The sequence below is a fragment of the Macaca fascicularis genome, chromosome 20, assembly GCF_037993035.2.
Source record: "Macaca fascicularis isolate 582-1 chromosome 20, T2T-MFA8v1.1".
In the NCBI taxonomy this organism is placed as follows: Eukaryota; Metazoa; Chordata; class Mammalia; order Primates; family Cercopithecidae; genus Macaca; species Macaca fascicularis.
In genome coordinates, this window is record NC_088394.1 from 5,284,556 (window position 1) to 5,305,555 (window position 21,000).

At 48.5% G+C, this 21,000-nt stretch overlaps 1 protein-coding gene across 4 annotated transcripts in view; it reads left to right on the plus strand.

The window, feature by feature from the left end:
- Positions 1 to 6,381: 6,381 nt before the first annotated feature.
- Positions 6,382 to 21,000, plus strand: part of HMOX2 (heme oxygenase 2) — a 37,349-nt gene continuing 22,730 nt past the window's right edge. For all 4 annotated transcript variants that reach the window (XM_045383027.3, XM_065536920.2, XM_015442166.4 and 1 more), the window contains exon 1: positions 6,382 to 6,476. The gene's annotated coding sequence lies outside the window, so the exon portion shown is untranslated. The remainder of the gene's footprint in view (positions 6,477 to 21,000) is intronic.

The window sequence follows — 21,000 nt, forward strand, 5'->3', positions numbered from 1 at the left end:
TCCTTTCTGTTCTGATTACCAGTGCATGCAGCCCCCAGTCATGTACCCCCTGCTTGCTCAATCGGACCGACCCCCTTAGAGTTGTAAACCCTTAAAAGGGACAGGAATTGCTTAAAAGGGAGCTTGATTTTTGGAGACGTGAGTCCACTGATGCTCCCTGCTGAATAAAGCCCTTTCCTTCTACAATTCAGTGTCTGAGGGGTTCCTGTCTGCGGCTCACCCTGCTACACCACCATGCCCAGGTAATTTTTGTATTTCTAGTCGAGAGGGGGGTTTCACCATGTTGGCCAGGCTGTTCTTGAACTCCTGGCCTCAAACGATTCACCGGCCTCAGCCTCCCAAAGTGCTGGGAGTACAGGTGGGAGCCACCATGCCCAGCTTCTAACTCACTTTTGAAGTTGCTACTACTTGCACTGATTTCGGGTTTTTTCGTTTTGTTTTGGTTTTTGTTTTCAAGGTGGAGTCTTGCTCTGTCGCCCAGGCTGGAGTGCAGTGGTGGTGTGATCTTGGCTCACTGCAGCTTCCGCCTCCTGGGTTCAAGCTATTCTCCTGCCTCAGTTTCCTGAGTAGCTGGGGTTACAGGCAGGAGCCACCATGCCTGGCTAAATTTTTTTGTATTTTTGGTAGAGACGGAGTTTCGACATGCTGGCCAGTCTGGTCTCAAACTCCTGACCTCAAGTGATCTTCCCACCTCAGGCTCCCAAAGTGCTGGGATTACAGGCAGGAGCCACCATGCCCGGCCCACGACTTCAGTAATTTATTTGTGTTCAATAAAACTAAAAAATGACTCGGCATGGTGCGGCGGCCTGTAATTCCAGTGATTTGGGAGGCTGAGGCAGGAGGATCACTTGAGGCCAGGAGGTCAAGGCTGCAGTGAGCCAAGATCGTGTCACTGCACTCCAGTCTGGATGACAAAGCAAGACCCCATCTGTTAAAAGGGGGAATCGCCCCAGCGCAGTCGCTCACGCCTGTAATCCCAGCATTTTGGGAGGCCGAGGCGGGTGGATCATGAGGTCAGGAGATCGAGACCATCCTGGCTAACACGGTGAAACCCCATCTCTACTAAAAATACAAACAATTAACCAAGCATGGTGGCGGGTGTCTGTAGTCTCAACTACTTGGGAGGTTCAAGGAGAATCACTTGAACCCGCGAGGCAGAGGTTGCAGTTAGCCGAGATCATGCCACTGCACACCCTGGGCAACAGAGCGGGACTCCATCTCAAAAAAAAAAAAAGTCGGTGGGCGGGGGTGATCAGAATGAATATATTTAAGCCTCCCTCACATGGTTAACAAGAATTCTGGAGAGACACTCAGTTAAAATTAAGCACTAATCAGGCTGTGCACTTTTACTCACTTCCTTGTAATTGAAAGTCACTGAGAACTGACTTTTTGCCTCCCCATTGTTCCTATAGTTAGGATCTGTGACACTAGAATCATAAGCTCTTATTTAAGAATTGCTTAAGATATGACAAAAGCAGAAAGTGCATCATAAAAAAACAGATTGATTAAAAAATAAAAATAAAATAACTTAAAAAAAAAAGAATTGCTTAAGATATTTTTCAGATTCCAAATTCCAGGAAAAAAGGTGATGTCAACCAGTCTGAAGACCTCTGTGGAGTCAGCATGAGACTATATAGTTCCTTCATCTCCGTGTCCTATGGCTTCCTTCTGCACTCTTCAACAAATCAACAGTCTCCACACTTTGGCCCACTTCAAAATCCTTAAAAACCCTAGCCCCAAATTCCTGGGCGAGACAGATTGAGGTTTCCTCCCATCTCCTCATTGGGTGGCCCTAAGATTTATTTTTTAAGAGACAGGGTCTCATTCTGTTGCCCAGGCTGGAGTGCAGTGGTGTGGTTATAGCTCATTGCAGCCTCAAATTTCAGGGTTCAAGCGATCCTCCCACCTCAGCCTCCCCAGTAGCTGGGAATAAAGGTACACAACACTATGCCCAGCTATTTTTTTTTTATTTTTTGTAGAAATGAGTTCTATTAAGGGAGGAGACCACCCCTCATATTGTCTTATGCCCAATTTCTGCCTCCAAAGAAAGAAGAAGTAAAAACTAAAAGGCAGAAATGAAATCCACAGGCAGACAGCCTGGCACCGCACCCTGGGCCTGGTAGTTAAAGATCCACCCCTGACCTAATTGGTTCTGTTATCTATAGATTACAGACATTGTATAGAAATGCACTGTGAAAATCCCTATCTTGTTTTGTCCCAATCTAATTACCGGTGCCTGCAGCCCCCAGTCACGTACCCCCTACTTGCTCAATCAGTCACGACCCTCTCACGTGTACCCCCTTAGAGTTGTGAGCCCTTAAAAGGGACAGGAATTGCTCACTTGGCGGGGGGGGGGGCTCGGCTCTTGAGACAGAAATCTTGCCGATGCCCCCGGCCGAATAAACCCCTTCCTTCTGCAACTCGGTGTCTGAGGAGTTCTGTCTGCTGCTCGTCCTGCTACACTATGTTGTCCAGCCTGATCTTGAACTCCTGGCCTTAAGTGATCCTCCTCCCTTGGCCTCCCAAACGTGCTGGGATTACAGGTATGAGCCACTGCACCTCGTTGGCCCTACCATTCAGCCTCTCTCTGCTGCAGCCCTGTGTCTTGGTGTATTGACTTGCTGTGCACATCTGGCAATAGACTATTACAGTTATATCTGTCAGGCCTCTGAGCCCAAGCCAACCATCGCATCCCCTGTGACTTGCACGTATACGCCTAGATGGCCTGAAGTAACTGAAGAATCACAGAAGTGAAAATGCCCTGCCCCGCCTTAACTGATGACATTCCACCACAAAAGAAGTGAAAATGGCCGGTCCCTGCCTTGAGCTATGACATTATCTTGTGCCTGGCTCATCCTGGCTCAAAAACCTCCCCCACTGAGCACCTTGTGACTCCCACTCCTGCCCGCCACAGAACAACCCCCCTTTGACTGTAATTTTCCTTTACCTACCCAAATCCTATAAAACGGCCCCACCCTCATCTCCCCTCCCTGACTCTCTTTTCGGGCCCAGCCCGCCTGCACCCAGGTGATTAAAAAGCTTTATTGCTCACACAAAGCCTTTTTGGTGGTCTCTTCACATGGACATGGATGACAATATTATTTTCACCAAAATTTATTATGAAAATGTGTAAACTGGCCGGGCGCGGTGGCTCAAGCCTGTAATCCCAGCACTTTGGGAGGCCGAGACGGGCGGATCACGAGGTCAGGAGATCGAGACCATCCTGGCTAACACGGTGAAACCCTCTCTCTACTAAAAAATACAAAAAACTAGCCGGGCGAAGTGGCGGGCGCCTGTAGTCCCAGCTACTCGGGAGGCTGAGGCAGGAGAATGGTGTAAACCCGGGAGGCGGAGCTTGCAGTGAGCTGAGATCCGGCCACTGCACTCCAGCCTGGGCGACAGAGCGAGACTCCGTCTCAAAAAAAAAAAAAAGAAAATGTGTAAACATACAGAAAAGTTGAAAGAGCTGAATGGTGAACTCCCATATACTTACCACGTAGATATATTTATCCATCTATCCACTCATCAACTATCTTACTTTTTAAATGCATTTAAAGTGAGTTGCAGACACCAGTGCCCTTCACCCTTAAACACTTCAGTGTGGACATTAATTCGAGTTTGAGAAAATAATTTTTTTTTTTTTGAGATGGAGTTTCGCTGTTGTTGCCCAGGCTGGAACCTGGGTCTGCCTCAGCCTGCCGAGTAGCTGGGATTACAGGTGCCCACCACCACGCCCGTTTAATTTTTTGTATTTTTTTTTAGTAGAGATGGGGTTTCACCATGTTGGCCAGGCTGGTCTTGAACTGACCTCAGGTGATCCACCTGCCTCAGCCTCCCAAACAGCTGGGATTACAGGCGTGAGTCACCGCACCTGGCCAAGAAAATAAATTTTTATCTGAGGAATGTGAGTCCTTTTAAAATACAAGGCCCAGAGAGACGTTAAAATGAGACAGCAGGCTGGTAACCTGGCTCACATTTGTAATCTCAGCACTTCGGGAGGTCCAAGTGGGAGGATTGCTTCCAGGCATTCCACACCAGTCTGGACAACATAGGAAGACCCCATTGTCTTTGAAAACAAACAAAAAAAACCACTGGGAGGCCAATGGGGGTGGATCACTTGCGATCAGGAGTTTGAGACCAGCCTGGCCAATATGGTGAACTGTCTCTACTAAAAATACAAAAATTTGGCCAGGAACGGTGGCTCACGCCTGTAATCCCAGCACTTTGGGAGGCCAAGACCGGCGAATCGCGAGGTCAGGAGATCGAGACCACCCTGGCTAACACTGTGAAACCCCGTCTCAGGCCGGGCGCGGTGGCTCAAGCCTGTAATCCCAGCACTTTGGGAGGCCGAGACGGGCGGATCATGAGGTCAGGAGATCGAGACCATCCTGGCTAACCCGGTGAAACCCCGTCTCTACTAAAAAATACAAAAAACTAGCCGGGCGAGGCGGCGGGCGCCTGTAGTCCCAGCTACTCAGGAGGCTGAGGCAGGAGAATGGCGTAAACCCAGGAGGCGGAGCTTGCAGTGAGCTGAGATCCGGCCACTGCACTCCCGCCTGGGCGACAGAGTGAGACTCCGTCTCAAAAAAAAAAAAAAAAAAAAGAAACCCCATCTCTACTAAAAATACAAAAAGTTAGCCGGGCACGGTGGCGGGCACCTGTAGTCCCAGCTACACGGGAGGCTGAGGCAGAATGGCATCAACCCGGGGGGCGGAGCTTGCAGTGAGTGGAGATCGCACCACTGCACTCCAGCCTGGGCGACAGAGCGAGACTCGGTCTCAAAAAAAGAATAAAAAAATAAAAAAAAAACAAAAATTGGGCTGGGCTCCATGGCTCACGCCTGTGATCCCAGCACTTTGGGAGGCCAAGGCGGGCGGATCACAAGGTCAGGAGTTCAAGACCAGCCTGGCCAACATAGTGAAACCCCGTCTCTACTAAAAAAAATACAAAAAATTAGCCGGGCGTGGTGGCAGGCGCCTGTAATCCCAGCTACTCAGGAGGCTGAGGCAGGAGAATTGCTTGAACCGGGGAGGAGGCTGCAGTAAGCCAAGATTGCGCCATTGCACTCCAGCCTGGGCGACAGCCTGAGACTCCATCTCATAAAAAAAAAAAAAAAAAAAAAATACAGCAGTCAGCCATTGCGTCCTATCTGAGCTATGTATTCATATTCATATCTCTGGTGACTTTTTTTTTTGGAAAAGACATATCCTCACTCTGTTGCCCAGGCTGGAGTAAGGTGGCACCATCACAGCTCATTGCAGCCTAGGAACTTCTAGGCTCAAGCAGTCCTCCCACCTCAGCCTCCCAAGTGGCTGGGACTATAGGCACACACCACCACCTCAGACTGATGTTTACATTTTTTTGTAGAGACGGGGTCTTCCTATGTTGCCCAGGCTGGTCTTGTACTCCTGCACTCGAGCAATCCTCTTGCCTCTGCCTACCATAGTGCTGGGATTACAAAAAGTAAAAAATTCCCTGGCGTGGTGGTGCATGCCTTCAGTCCAAGTTACTTGGAAGGCTGAGGCAGGAGGATGGCTTGAGCACAGGAGTTCCTGGCTGCAGAGAACTCTGATTGCACCATTACACTCCAGCTTGGGCGACACAACCAGACCCTGTCTCAAAAAAAAAAAAAAAAAAAGTCCAGACATGGTGGTTCACGCCTGTAATCCCAGCACTTTGGGAGGCCAAGGCGGGTGGATCACCTGAGTTCAGGAGTTCAAGACCAGCCTGGCCAACATGGTGAAACCCCGTCTCTATTAAAAATACAAAAATTAGCCGGGCGTGGTGGCACGCGCCTGTAATCCCAGCTATTCGGGAGGTTGAGGAGGAGAATCGCTTGAACCCGGGGGAAAGGGGTTGCAATGAGCCGAGATCACGCCATTGCACTCCAGCCTGGGTGACAAGAGCAAAACTCCATCTCCAAAAAAAAAAAAAAAAATCATTCTGTCATTCTGGCTGCTGTTAGAAGAATGCCCATAATGCAACAGGGAGATCAGATACAAGACTGGTAACCGATGTGTCGGAGTTGAGACTCAGTTTCGCAGATTGCATTGGCAAGTGAGCAAGTGGGTGGTGCCACGATTGACAACCCTATTTCTTACATCACTGAGCGGATGTAAAAGGATTAAACCACACTGGGGAAGAAAAGTGCTCAGCCCTGAGGCACCCTCACACACCTCGGCTCTTGTGAACACTAGCGTTCCTGCCGAAGCACCCCTACTTACCCTGCTGAGCAGAGCCTGAGCCTGCAGCCTTCAGACACCTGGAGAAAGCCACATGCTCCGCCTCCCGCCCCCCGCAAGGGCGTGTCAGCTACAAGGGGCGTGTCCTCCCTAGGCCCCGCCCCGCGCTGCGTGCCAACGTTGCACCGGCCTTCGCGCCAGTCCGCTGGGCTGCGGGGACTGCGGCGCCTGAGGGAGTCGCTGACGGGCAAGCTGAGTGGAGGCTGGCTGACGGGCCACAGCGACCTGCGGCAGGTGAGCTGTCTGCGCCCTCCCGGGGCCTTCCTTCCGCCCGGCTCCTCGGACTGCGCCGCGTCCTTCGCGGGCACTGCCTCGGTGCAGGCCTTCGTACCTGGGCTCAACCAGGCCACAGCCCTCTGCGTCCCCGGCGCGGGTCTGAGGGGAGAGCGGGCAGGCCGGAAGCTGAGTGAGGCCGGGCAGAAGGACGAAGACGAGCGTGGAGGGGCTGTCAGGGGAGGGCGAAACCCCGGACGCCGCTCTCTAAAATCGTCTCCCCGGGGGCGCGGGGAGGCCTGAGCGGCTTGCTTTGGCGTCCCCGTTGGGCCCACCGCCTCCCAGCGTCACGGCCGTGCTGGGCGAGGTGACCCCCGGGGTCGTAGCTGGGGACGTCGGCGGTGCTGACAGGGGATGCCGGCAGAGATTGGAGCCCGGCTTAGCGGCTTCCCGGGCTATTGGCACTGGCCGGGTCTCTGCCCTTCCTCCAGTGCCCTTATCTCTATAGGAAGTGCCCCTTGAGTGGGTGTCGTGACTTCACGAGTGAACCCTGGTACAGCTTGGAGCAGAGTCGGACTGGGAGGGATCAAGTGTGGGGGTAGCCGGTTAGTCCGGACATGGGTTTACCTGTCACCTTCTGAGCGCAGTGCTCTGGGTGCATTAATTACCCTGCAGAAGCTGCCAGGACCTCCTTGCAGTCTTTGCACGAGGCCTGCCTGTGTCATGCCATTTAAATCGCGTCTGGGCCGGGGCGGTGGCTCACGCCTGTAATTCCAGCACTTTGGGAGGCCGGGCCTGGCGGATTGCTTGAGGTCAGGAGTCCGAGATCAGACTGGTCAACATGGTGAAACTCCGTCCCTACTAAAAATACAAAAATTAGCCTGAGGTGTTGGGGCATGCCTGTAATCCCAGCTACTCGGGAGGCTGAGGCAGGAATCCCTTGAACCTGGGAGGCAGAGCCTGGGCGACAGAGCGAGACTCCATCTCAAAAAAAGAAAAAAAAGCACTGCATAATACTTTCCACTGGAGGAAGCCCTCTCCTCTCAGCCCCTTGCAAAGCCTTGCGAGCTGATCATTTTTCCACGTGTAAAACGAGGTCAGTGTTAAGACTCAGCTTAGGCTGGGCAGGGTGGCTCACGCCTGTAATCCCAGCACTTTGGGAGGCCGATGTAGGCGGATCACCTGAGGTCAGGACTTAGAGACCAGCCTGGTCAACATGATGAAACCCCGTCTCTACTAAAAATACAAAGAATTAAATGGGCAGGGTGGCGCGTGCCTGTAATCCCAGCTACTGGGGAGGTTGATTTTGAAGGATCACTTGAGCCCAGGAAGTGGAGGTTGCAGTGAGCTGAGATCGCATCACTGCACTCCAGCTTGGGTGACAGAGTGAGACCCTGTCTCAAAAAAGAAAAAATAAATATCACAAGACAAAATTTGTGCTTACCAGGAGTTCACAGTTAAATAAGACATATAAAAGCTTACTTGGTAAAATTAGAAAAAGTTATCAGAGACAACATTTAGGTTTAAACGCTGGTGAGGGTGTGGGAATTTGTAGAGCCTTGGAAACACACACACTCATTGAATGACCTCATCTAAATGGGGATGTGAAGAGGGAAATCCTGTGATTCCTCCATTGTCTGACTTGATTTCCTTTTTTCCTTTGCTGTGGCAACATTTTGAAATGCTGTGAGTCACCAAAAGGGGGAACATGAGCAACTCTAGAAATGCCAGTGCCAATGAGTTACAGACAATAAAGCATTGACTGCCTTTAGCTCACCCCCATCAAATCTGTTGAAAACTTGTAAAATTGGACAGCTAGAGCTACTTTGATTTTTTGGTTTCCTTTTAACAGCTGACTCTCTTCACAGGACATTTGGGCTCTACATCAGGATTGCACCCAAAACTGGAATATCACTCCTCCAGGAGGGTGATATACTTTGAAAATTAGAATTGTGGGTCCAGCGCAGTGGCTCACGCCTGTAATCCCAGCACTTTGGGAGGCCGAGGTGGGTGGATCGCCTGAGGTCAGGAGATAGAGGCCAGCCTGACCAACATGGAGAAATCCTGTCTCTACTAAAAAAAAAAAAAAAAAAAAAAAAAATTAGCTGGGCATGGTGGCACGTGCCTATAATCTGAGCTACTTGAGAGGCTGAGGCAGGAGAATCACTTGAACCTGTGAGGCGGAGGTTGCGGTGAGCTGAGATCCGGCCACTGCACTCCAGCCTGGGCGACAGAGCGAGACTCTGTCTCAAAAAAAAAAAAAAAAAAAAAAATTAGAATTGTGTATTTCAGTGTAAAATTTGAAATTCAGCTTCTAAGTCCTTGGAGAGAAAACAGATTAAAAACTTGACCTAGACTGGGTGCGGTGGCTCACGCCTGTAATCCCAGCACTTTGGGAGACCGAGGCGGGTGGATCACCTGAAGTCAGGAGTTCGAGACCAGCCTGGCTAACATGTTGAAACCCCGTCTCCACTAAAAATACAAAAATTAGCCTTGCAATTTCGAGACCAGCCTGGCTAACATGGTGAAACCCTGTCTCTACTAAAAATACGAAAATTAGCCTTGCAAAAAGTAGCCTGTAATCCCAGCTACTCGGGAGACTGAGGAAGGAAAATTGCTTGCAGCCAGGAGGCAGAGGTTGCAGTGAGCTGAGATCGTGCCATTGCACTCCAGCCTGGGCGACGAGCGAAACTTCGTCTCAAAGAAAAAAAAAAATTATATTAGCGTGAACAATAAGTGGGATGCTAGCACATGCTTATAATCTCAGCTACCTGGGAGGCTGAGGCAGGAAGTTAATACTTAGTGAGCCTAAGTTTTTGGTGTCTTTGGATGCTGCTTGTTGATCTAAGGGTTTTCCAAACCTTTCTTTTTTGGTAAAATTGGGATTATGACTGGGAACCTGTTTTTGGAGTTTCTCGGGTGATTCTTGTTTGGGGTCCTTGTCTAAGGCACAGGCTGGAAAGAGGAGGGAGTGGACTAGCAGGGAAGATAGAGCGGTAAGCGAATAGAATACCTGAGGAAAGGGACGCCGGAAGAGGTGATTGTTGTGTGGTGAACTGTGCTGTCAGTGTGTATATCAGAGGCCAACGAAGTGGATATTCCCTTCACTTGGCTTAGGGAAAAAATTAATTTTTGTTTCACAAATAGATTCGTTTCCTTCCCAGGAATAGGCCTAATTACTGTCATAGTTCTCAGTAACTTTAAAAAGGCTGTGGGGAAGAATGGCATAACAGGCTGGTGTCTTGTACCCAGCCTGCCTTTTTCTTATTCTTCTTTTTTTTTTTTTTTGAGACGGAGTCTTGCTCTGTTGCCCAGGCTGGAGTGCAGTGGCACGATCTCGGCTCACTGCAAGCTCTGCCTCCCGGGTTCACGCCATTCTTCTGCCTCAGCCTCCCGAGTAGCTGGGACTATAGGTGCCCGCCACCACGCCTGGCTAATTTTTTGTATTTTTAGTAGAGACGGGGTTTTACCGTGTTAGCCAGGATGGTCCCGATTTCCTGACCTTGTGATCTTCCCGCCTCGGCCTCCCAAAGTGCTGGGATTACAGGCGTGAGCCACCGGGCCCGGCCTTTTTTTTTTTTTCTTTGAGACAGTCTTGCTCTGTCATCCAGGCTGGAGTGTGGTGGCACAATCTCAGCTCACTGCAATCTCAGCCTGCTGGGTTCAAGCTATTCTCCAGCCTCAGCCTCCTGAGTTGCTGGGATTACAGCTGTATGCCACCATGCCTGGCTAATTTTTGTATTTTTAGTAGAGATGAGGTTTCACTGTGTTGGCCAGGCTGGTCTCGTACTCCTGACCTCAGGTGATCCACCCACCTCGGCCTCCCAAAGTGCTGGTATTAACAGGCGTGAGCCACAGCGCCCGGCCTTTTTTTTTTTTTTTCTTAGCCGGAGTCTTGCTCTGTCACCCAGGCTAGAGTGCAGTGGCGCCATCTCGGCTTACTGCAACCTCTGCCTTCTGGGAGGTGATTCTCCTTCCTCAGCCTCCCGAGTAGCTGGGATTACAGGTGTGCGCCAGCACGCCCAGTTAATTTTTGTATTTTTAGTAGAGATGGGGTTTCGCCATGTTGGCCAGGCTGGTCTCAAACTCCTGACTTCAAGTGGTCCACCTACCTGGGCCTTCTAAAGTGCTGGGATTACAGGTGTGAGCGACCGTGCCCGGCTAAGGGCCTACTATTTTTTTTTTTTTTTTTTGAGACAGAGTTTCACTCTTGTCACCCAGGCTGGAGTGCAGTGCCTTGATCTTGGCTCACTGCAACTTCCACCTCCCAGGTTTAAGCGATTCTCCTGCCTTAGTCTCTGGGGAAGCTGGGATTATAGGCACCTGCCACCATGCCTGGCTAATTTTTTGTATTTTTAGTAGAGACGGGGTTTCACCATGTTGGCCAGGCTGGTCTCAAACTCCTGATGTCAGGTGATCCACCTACCTCTGCCTCCCAAAGTATTGGGATTACAGGCATGAGCCACCGTGCCCAGCTGGGCCTACTATTTTTTGTTTTGCTCATGTTGACATGTCTGAGATAGAGGGCCTATTATTAAAGCACCGTGCTAAGGCTGCGAGAAGGTACTAGTGTGATTGAAACAACCTCGTATTATAATGCCATCCTGATTTTAGTTAATCTAGTTGACTGGCTGGCCTCATAAGTAGCTGTGATGATCATAATTTTTATGCCAAACACATGTAATTGTCTGAGCATACAGGTGTACTGAAAGAATTAGGTGGAACAGGATATTTGAAATCAGAATTGTTCTGGAAAGTCGGGAACATAAAGCTTTGTCTTAACACAGTTGTCTGTATTGCACAATTAATATTTACAGAATGGTGCACCTTATGTTATATTTTTATTTTTCCACCTAACTCTCTAGATTGAAAGGTACTTAACGTGCAGAAGAAGATCTTATCCTTCTTTGTAGTCACAGTACTGAAGAAGGTGATAAATATTTGTTGATGATAATGTAATGTCACCTGTCCAAGTGTAGCCATCATCTTCAGTAGTTACTTGATCTGCTGTTGTCTCTGGCAAGGCCACTATGTGCTGCTGCAGAGGAGCTGTTGTCACCTTGAACTATCTCTCTGGCAGTCTGGAGGAGGGCAGGAGGGAGAAGGGAAGGAATAAATGAACAAAGCTGAGTGTGGATAGTAGTGTTTGAAGGCAGATGAAAAAGCAAACTTAGTGAAGTGTGGCCTGGGTGGTCCTCTAACTTCTACCTAGAAGACATTAAATCTTTACTCCCTTCTTTTTATGTAGGAAGGGCACAGGGAAACTCAGGCCTTTGGTCTGCTTGGTAGTAGCAGGTATCCCACTAATTAGAATATAACTTAAAAAACTCCATTCCTCTAGCAAAATGTTCAAATGTCTGCACTCAGCATCACATTTGTCCTGCTTTGTAAGACTTTTTGTGTTTATAAAAAGGCAAGTGGACCCAGAAGGGGAAAAAACGTGCTGTGCTGAGAAACTAGCTGCTATAGGTTATGCTTTTCTGTCTTCACTTGTGGCTCTTCTAGTTATTTGAGACAGGCAAAAACCCCAAAGTGTTTTTCCTACTCTGTTCCCACAGTCACTCAACACAATACATCTGACACCAGATATATGGGAGTTGTTTCCCCATACACCAAGTAGTTCTCTAGTAGACACATCAGCGGGGTGTCCTCTAAGTCAGTTAAATTCTAACACTCTATCTGGAGATAGTGTCAGATCCCACCATTGAGGGCTCAGTCCCACAAAACTGTCCCAACTTGAGGCACTAGTCACAAGTAGTAAATTGTCACCCGTTCTTCTGACCTACCAGCTATAAATTGAGAGTTCTGACAGTCCCTCCTCGGGTTTGATTAATCTGCTAGAGTGGCTCACAGAACTCAGGAAAACACTTTACTTATATTTACCCATTTACTCTAAAGGATATTAAGAAGGATACAGATGGCTGGGCGTGCTGGTTCATGCCTGTAATCCCAGCACTTTGGGAGGCCAAGGAGGGCAGATCACCTGAGGTCAGGAGTTTGAGACCAGCCTGACCAACATGGTGAAACCCCATCTTTACTAAAAATACAAAAAAATTAGCTGGGCGTGGTCGTGCATGCCTGTAGTCCCAGCCACTAGGGAGGCTTAGGCAGGAAAATTGCTTGGACCCTGGGGACGGAGGTTGCAGTGAATTGAGATCACACCACTGCACTCCATCCAGCCTGGGCAACAGAGTGGAAAAAAAGAAAAAAGGATACAGATGAATAGCTAGATGGAAGAGATGTATAGGGTGAGGCATGTAGAAAGGGGCATGGAGCTTCTACGCCCTCTCTGGAACTTTCATGTAGTCAGCTATTCTGAAGCTAATGCAAACCCTGGGGTGTGTGTGTGTGTGTGTGTGTGTGTTTGTTTATGGAGGCTTCATTACAAAGGCATAATTGAATACATTATTGGCCATTGGTGATCAATTCAACCTTTAGACCTTCTCCCCTCCCCTGAGGTTAAGTGGGTAGAGCTGAAAGTTCCCACCCTCTAATCACATAGTTGGTTCCCCAGGCAATCAGCCCCTATCCCAAGGCTATCTAGGAGCCCACCAAGAGTTACTTACTTACAACAGAAGATGCTCCTATTACCAGCCGGGTGCAGTGGCTCACACCTGTAATCCCAGCACTTTGGGAGGCAGATCCACGAGGTCAGGAGTTCAAGACCAGTCTGGCCAAAATAGTGAAACCCTGTCTCTACTAAAAATACACAAAAAATTAGCTGGGTGTGGTGGTGTGCGCCTGTAATCCCAGCTACTCAGGAGGCTGAGGCAGGAGAATTGCGTGAACCTGGGAGGTAGAGGTTGCAGTGAGCCAAGATCATGCCACTGCACTACAGCCTGGGTGACAGAATGAGACTCTATCTCAAACAAAACAAAACAAGATGCTCCTATTACCCAGGAAATTCCAAGGGATTTAGGAAATTACAAAAGTTTTAGGAGTTCTGTGTCAGGAACTGGGGTTAAAGACCAATATCAGAACGAAAGATTCTCCTAGTGCCCCCATCTACAAAAGTTTTAGGAGCTTTGTGCTAGGAAGCTAGGGTGCAGATGAAATATATCTATACATCTTTTTGTGTGTTTGTTTTTTGAGATGGAGTCTTGCTGCGACACCTAGGCTGGAGTGCAGTGGCGCTATCTCAGCTCACTGCAACCTCCGCTTCCCAGGCTCAAGCGATTCTCCTGCCTCAGCCTCCCAAGTAGCTGGGACTACAGATGTGCGCCACTATACCTGGCTAATTTTTGCATTTTTAGTAGAGACGAGGTTTCACCATATTAACCAGGCTGGTCTCGAACTCCTGACCTCAAGTGGTCCGCCCGCCTCAGCCTCCCAAAGTGCTGTGATTACAGGCGTGAGCCACGGTGCCCGGCCTCATATGCCCCAATTTTTTTTTTTTTTTTTTTTTTGAGACTAAGTCTCGCTCTGTCACCCAGGCTGGAGTGCAGTGGCCGGATCTCAGCTCACTGCAAGCTCTGCCTCCGAGGTTTACGCCATTCTCCTGCTTCAGCCTCCCGAGTAGCTGGGACTATAGGCACCCGCCACCACACCCGGCTAGTTTTTTGTATTTTTTAGTAGAGATGGGGTTTCATCGAGTTAGGCAGGATGGTCTCGATCTCCTGACCTCGTGATCCGCCCATCTCAGCCTCCCAAAGTGCTGGGATTACAGGCTTGAGCCACCGCGCCCGGCCTATATGCCCAAATTTTAAAAGAGGCAACACATTCAAGTCCAAATAGCTAAAGGTAGAAGGATCAAGAAACAGTAATATGAGGCCATTTGACAGGTATATATAGTCATTCCTCAGTATCTATGGAGATTGGTTCCAGGACCCCTCAAGGGTATCAAGATCCAGGATGCTCAAGTTTCTTTTTTTTTTTTTTTTTTTTTTTTTTTGAGACGGAGTCTTGCACTGTCACCCAGGCTGGAGTGCAGTGGTGCGATTTCGGCTCACTGCAACCTCCACCTCCCAGGTTCAAATGATTCTCCTGCCTCAGCCTCCGGAGTAGCTGGGATTATAGGTGTGCACCACCACGCCTGTCTAATTTTTGTATTTTTAGTAGAGATGAGGTTTCACCATGGTGGCCAGGCTGGTCTCGAACTCCTGACTTCAGGTGATCTGCCGGCCTCGGCCTCCCAAAGTGCTGGTATTACAGGCATGAGCCACCATTCCCAGCTCAAGTTTCTTATATAAAATGGTGTATAGAATTTGCATGTAACATATCTTTCGTATTCTTTAAATCATCTGTATTTATAATACCTAATACAGTGCTATGTAAATAATTGTTATATTGTATTGTTTAGGTAATCATGACAAGAAAAAAAGTCTGTACATGTGTAGTACAGATGCAGCCATCTTGTTTTTTTTTCTTCCCCCCTGAAGATTGATTGGTTGATTGAGATGGCATCTCGCTCTGTCACCCAGGCTGGAGTGCAATGGTGCAGTCTTGGTTCACTGCAACCTCCGCCTCCTGGGTTCAAGCGATTCTCTTGCCTTAGCCTCCCAAGTATCTGGGATTACAGGTGCCTGCCACAACCCCCGGCTAATTTTTACATTTTTAGCAGATTACGGCGTTTCACCATGTTGGCTAGGCTGGTCTTGAACTCCTGACCTTAAGTGATTCACCCACTTCCACCTCTCAAAGTGCTACGATTACAGGCGTGAGCCACCATGCCAGGCCTTTTTGTGAATATTTTTAATCTGAGGTTGGTTGAATCCACAAATGCAGAGCCCATGGATATGTAGGGCTGACTGTACTGTATTGAGCCTCTAAGGTGTGCAGAGTATTGGCACTGAGGGGATGTGCAAATACAACAGCAAACCAAGCACAGTCTTTGTGTACTAGGAGCTGGTAGTAACTTTGAGAAGACACAAAACAGTAAAATCACTTTGTAAGGTTTATGAGAGTTTTGAGAGGCCGGGGAAGTTAGAGTGGAGAAATTGAGAAAACGGGAGAACTTGCACTGAACCCGCTAAGATAGAGTAGGAAGAGAAGAGAAGGAAGGAGGCCAGAGAAAGAAGAAACCTTTCTTAGAGCACTCAGGGTCTTACTGAAAACTTTACCCATAAAAAGAGAATGTCACTGATAGACTCCTTTTAGAACAGGGATTGATTTTTTTCCTTTTGTTTTTATTTTTGTTTTTGAGAGAAGTCGCGCTCTTGTCCCCCAGGCTTGAGTGCAATGGCTCAATCTTGGCTCACTGCAACCTCTGCCCCCTGGGTTCAAACGATTCTCCTGCCTCTGCCTCCCAAGTAGCTGGGATTAAGGTGCCTGCCACCACCATGCCCAGCTAATTTCTTTTTTTTTTTTTTTTTTTTTTGAGACGGAGTCTCGCTCTGTCGCCCAGGCTGGAGTGCAGTGGCCGGATCTCGGCTCACTGCAAGCTCTGCCTCCCGGGTTTACGCCATTCTCCTGCCTCAGCCTCCCGAGTAGCTGGGACTACAGGCTCCCGCCACCTCGCCCGGCTAGTTTTTTGTATTTTTTTAGTAGAGAGAGGGTTTCACCGTGTTAGCCAGGATGGTCTCGATCTCCTGACCTCGTGATCCGCCCGTCTCGGCCTCCCAAAGTGCTGGGATTACAGGCTTGAGCCACCGCGCCCGGCCCATGCCCAGCTAATTTCTGTATTTTTGTTAGCGACAGGGTTTTACCATGTTGGCCAGGCTGGGCTCGAACTCCTGACCTCAGGTGATCCACCCACCTTGGCCTCCCAAAGTGCTGGGATTACAGGCGTGAGCCACCATGCCTAGCCACAGGCAACATTTTAAAACTATACTATTGTCGGCCGGGCGCGGTGGCTCAAGCCTGTAATCCCAGCACTTTGGGAGGCCGAGGCGGGCGGATCACAAGGTCAGGAGATCGAGACCACAGTGAAACCCCGTCTCTACTAAAAAATACAAAAAATTAGCCGGGCGCGGTGGCGGGCGCCTGTAGTCCCAGCTACTCAGGAGGCTGAGGCAGGAGAATGGCGGGAACCCGGGAGGCGGAGCTTGCAGTGAGCCGAGATCGCGCCACTGCACTCCAGCCTGGGCAACAGCGTGAGACTCCGTCTCAAAAAAAAAAAAAAAAAAAAAAAAAAAAAAAAAAAAAAACTATACTATTGTCCTGGAGAGAGAATCTGAAGCCTTGCTCTGATTCTGAAAGGAATTTGCAACCAAAAACAGGATAAGGGGCTGGGCGCGGTGGCTCATGCCTGTAATCCCAGCACTTTGGGAGGCCGAGGCAGGCGGATCACGAGGTCAGGAGATCAAGACCATCCTGGCTAACACTGTGAAACCCCGTCTCTACTAAAAATACAAAAGATTAGCCGGGTGTGGTGGCGGGCGCCTATGGTCCCAGCTACTCAGGAGGCTGAGGCAGGAGAATGGCGTGAACCCGGGAGACGGAGCTTGCAGTGAGCCGAGATCACACCACTGCACTCCAGGCTGGGCAACAGAGCAAGACTCCGTCTCAAAAAAAAAAAAACAACGGATAAGGATTATTCTGACAAATACCCTTTCTTCCCATCTTCAGAAGTACACATCTCTCAATTTGTGTCTTCCAACACAAATTGTGTTCAAAAAAGGAAGTATTTGAGTAGATTAAAGACAGAAACCCTAGGACATTCCTTTGTAAACAAACAGCCTTTTACCAAACACCAACTGTCAAGGGACTTGCCTGAGTACTTGTCCAAAGGACAGCATGTCCCCATGTGTAAGGAGTGGTCTAATCTGGTTCCTAGGAGAGGACTGCTGAGGCCGCAGCAACTTAACTAGCTGGTGTGGGTGAGGCAGAAGTGTTTAGAGCTCAAGGTCTGACTTTAGTCAAGGACAGCTGATTAGAGTATGTGCCTGTCCCTAATACAGGGTTAGAGCTCAGTACCAATGCTGGGGATGAGGTGAGTTGAAGACACAGAAACTACATGGTTTTTTGGAAGGTCATGAAGTTTTCAAGGAGCTAGTGGGCAACTGGAAATGATGTGTGGAAGAGTAGATGGAGCTCTGGCCCAGTGGCCAGAAAGCTCTGGGCAGGTCAGTTCTGGGAACAATGGTTAATCCAGGCCCAGCTTCCCACTGCTGATTTGGACATACAGGCCTAAAATAAGAGACCGTGCCCAGAGCCACTGGTCACTTAGCACAGGTAGTGGGAAATGGTAGCCAGCAAATGTTTAATTGAGTATCTTATGTCTCCTAGACCATAGCTGAGCAAAAGCAAAGTAAGCCAAGCTCGAGGTCCTGAGGGGACTGAGGAGCTGAGCTCAGTCCCTTTTGGCCCTCCTTTTTCTTTCTCTCCTCATTTTAAGTATGGAAGCTTACTTATTTCTTTTATGTATTGGCCATGTGTATAGGGTTTTGTTTGAAAAAAGGCTTGAGGCTGGGCATCATGGCCCATGACTGTAATCCCAGTACTTTGGGAGGCCAAAGAGAGATCGCTTGAGCCCAGGAGTTCGAGACCAACCTGGGCAACATAGTGAGACCCTGTCTCGACAAAAAAAATTTTAATTAGCTAGACGTGGTAGTGAATGCCTGTAGTCCCAGCTGCTCCAGAGGCTAAGTTGGAAGTATCACCTGAGCCCAGGAGTTGAGGCTGCAATGAACTATGATTGAGCCATTGCACTTCAGCCTGAGCAACACAGCAAGACCCTGTCTCCAAAAAAAAAAAAAAAAGTTTGGGCACAGTGGCTCCTGTCTTTAATCCCAGCACTTTGGGAGGCCAAGGTGGGTGGATCACCTGAGATCAGGAGTTTGAGACCAGCCTGACCTCTAAAAATACAAAATTAGCCAGGCGTGGCCGGGCACAGTGGCTCATACCTGTAATCCCAGCACTTTGGGAGGCCGAGGCGGGTGGATCATCTGAGGTTGGGAGTTCGAGACCAGCCTGACCAACATGGAGAACCCTTGTGTCTACTAAAAATACAAAATTAGCTGGATGTGGTGGTGCATGCCTGTAGTCCCAGCTACTCAGTAGGCTGAGGCAGGAGAATCGCTTGAACTCAGGAGGCAGAGGTTGCAGCGAGCCAAGATTGCGCCATTGCACTCTATTGTTTTGCTGCAACAACAGCGAAACTCCACCTCAAAAAAAAAAAAAAAAAAAAAGGCTTGAGTATACCTCTCACGGGCTTGGAGAACGCCTGAGCTGTTGGATAGTTGCCTTTTCCATTTTGTCTGCTTTTTTCTGAAGCTGTTCATTCATTGTTGCCTAATCATGTCCTCAGTCAGTAGCTGATGTTCTGGGCTATTTGAATTTCCTCTGAATAATGATTAATGGAGATAATGATGTTTGACCAGTTCTGGGAACTCTTGGGAATTCAAGGAATTAAACTCTTGGACATTAAACTTCACTTTAATATGTATAGTTGTGGGTGCTGCCCCATTGGAGAAGATGGTAACAGGAAGTTACTCAGTTTTACAGCAAACTGCTGAGATTTTTGATTTTTTCTTTTTCTTTTTTTTTCAGTAAATTATGATAACTGTAGCATTTTCCTTTGCAGTAATGATAACCTAAAGCCTTGGTGTTTCCTCTAAAATGTGCCTAGATACAGGATGTGGGCTTGTTACAAAGTTGTATAACTGTTGCCTTTTTGTGGTTGACCCCTTCCCTAGAGAACAACATGAAGAGACCTTGCTGCTGCTATGAAACACAGACTCTAAGGACAACTTGGGGGACACTGGATGTTTTTTCACAGATGTAGACATCAAGGAGTCAGTGGTTTGTGTATGCATTGAGTGGAGAAGGCTGGCAAGCATTTGCCACCATGACAGTTAAAAATGTGCCTGTACATTTCTCTCTTTTTTTGAGACAGGATCTCACTCTGTCGCCTAGGCTGGAGTGCAGTGGTGCGTTTTTGGCTCATTACAACCTCCACCTCCTGGGCTCAAGCAATCCTCCTGCCTCAGACTCCTGAGTAGCTGGGACGACAGGCATGTGCCACCATGCCCAGCTAATTTTTGTAGTTTTTTTTGTAGAGACAGGGGTTTTTGCCATGTTGCCCAGGCTGGTATGCATTTCTTTATATAAAGAGGGGGCAAGTAACACAGTGTTATGCTACCAATCAGGCTTTCAGAGACCATAAAACAAAATCTAAAAGGTACGCTCTCAGTAGTCATATCTGTGGAATGTAAGGGGGACAGTTTAAGACCAATGTAATGCAGCATTTTCCCTTCATATATGAAACAGTGAGTTACTCAAGCACAAAGCGTCAAATGCTCGATCCCCCAACAGGGCCATTCTCATCCTTCACCAAGTGTTTAGTCATTAGGCAGCCATCATCCTCCCTCCCTTTCTCCCTCCCTTCATCCCTTCCTTCCTTCCTTCCTTCTGCAGTGGCATAGTCATGGGCTCAAGTGATCCACCTCAGCCTCACGAGTAGCTGGTACCACAAGCACTCACCACCATATCCAGCTAATTTTATTTTACTTTTTAAAAATTTTTTGAAACAGAGCCCTACTCTGTCACATAGGCTGGAGTGCAGTGGCACGATCTTGGCTCACTGCAGGCTCCAACCCCAGGGTCAAGTGATCCTCCTACCTCAGGCTCCCAGATAGTTGGGACTACAGGCGTGTGCCACCATGCTCAGCTAAGTTTTGTATTTTTTGTAGAGATGGGGTTTTGCCATGTTGCCCAGGCTAGTCTAGAACTCCTGTACTCAAGCTATTCACTTGCCTTGGCCTCCCAAAGTGCTGGGATTACAGGTGTGAGCCACTGCGTCCAGCCTCATCCAGCTAGTTTTATAATTTTTGGGGGGAGGTAGCAACAGGGATCTGTATATGTTGCCCAGGCTGGTCTCAAACTCCTGGCCTCAGTGATCCTCCTGTCTCAGCCTCCCAAAGTGTTGGGATTATAGGTGTGAGCTACCACACCTGCCCCATTATTCTTTTTTTTTTTGAGACAGAGTCTCACACTGTCACCCAGGCTGGAGTGCAGTGGTGCAATCTCTGCTCACTGTAGGCTCCATCTCCCGGGTTCACGCCATTCTCCTGCCTCAGCCTCCTGAGTAGCTGGGATTACAGGTGCCCGCCACTACGCCTGGCTAATTTTTTGTATTTTTAGTAGAGATGGGTCTCACCGTGTTAGCCAGGATGGTCTCGATCTCCTGACCTCGTGATCCACCCACCTCAGCCTTCCAAAGTGCTGGGATTATAGGCGTGAGCCACCACGCCCGGCCCGTTATTCTTATACCTGAGATTCACCTTTAATTGCCCTCTGTCATCAGCACTTTGACAATGCCTCAATTTTGAGAATACCTTTTATTCTGGAAATGATTCATTCAGTCAACAAACCCTGATTGGTGTGTAGTTGGGTAATAGGAGATAAATGAACTGTAATCTGGAAAACAAACATATAAACAGATACATACCATAACAAGATACAAGTGCTAGGATGGATCATAAAAGGCTTACTTAGGTAGCTCTGAATGTAATATCAGGCCTACAGTATTATCACTTAATGTTGTTTTTTGGATCTTATTTTTAGAAGCAGCACAACCTTTTTCTTGGAGGAAATAATAGCAAGGAATAGGGGAGCTGTTCTGACTGAAGCAGGGTATAGGAGGCCCACAGCCTTTCCTGCTTTG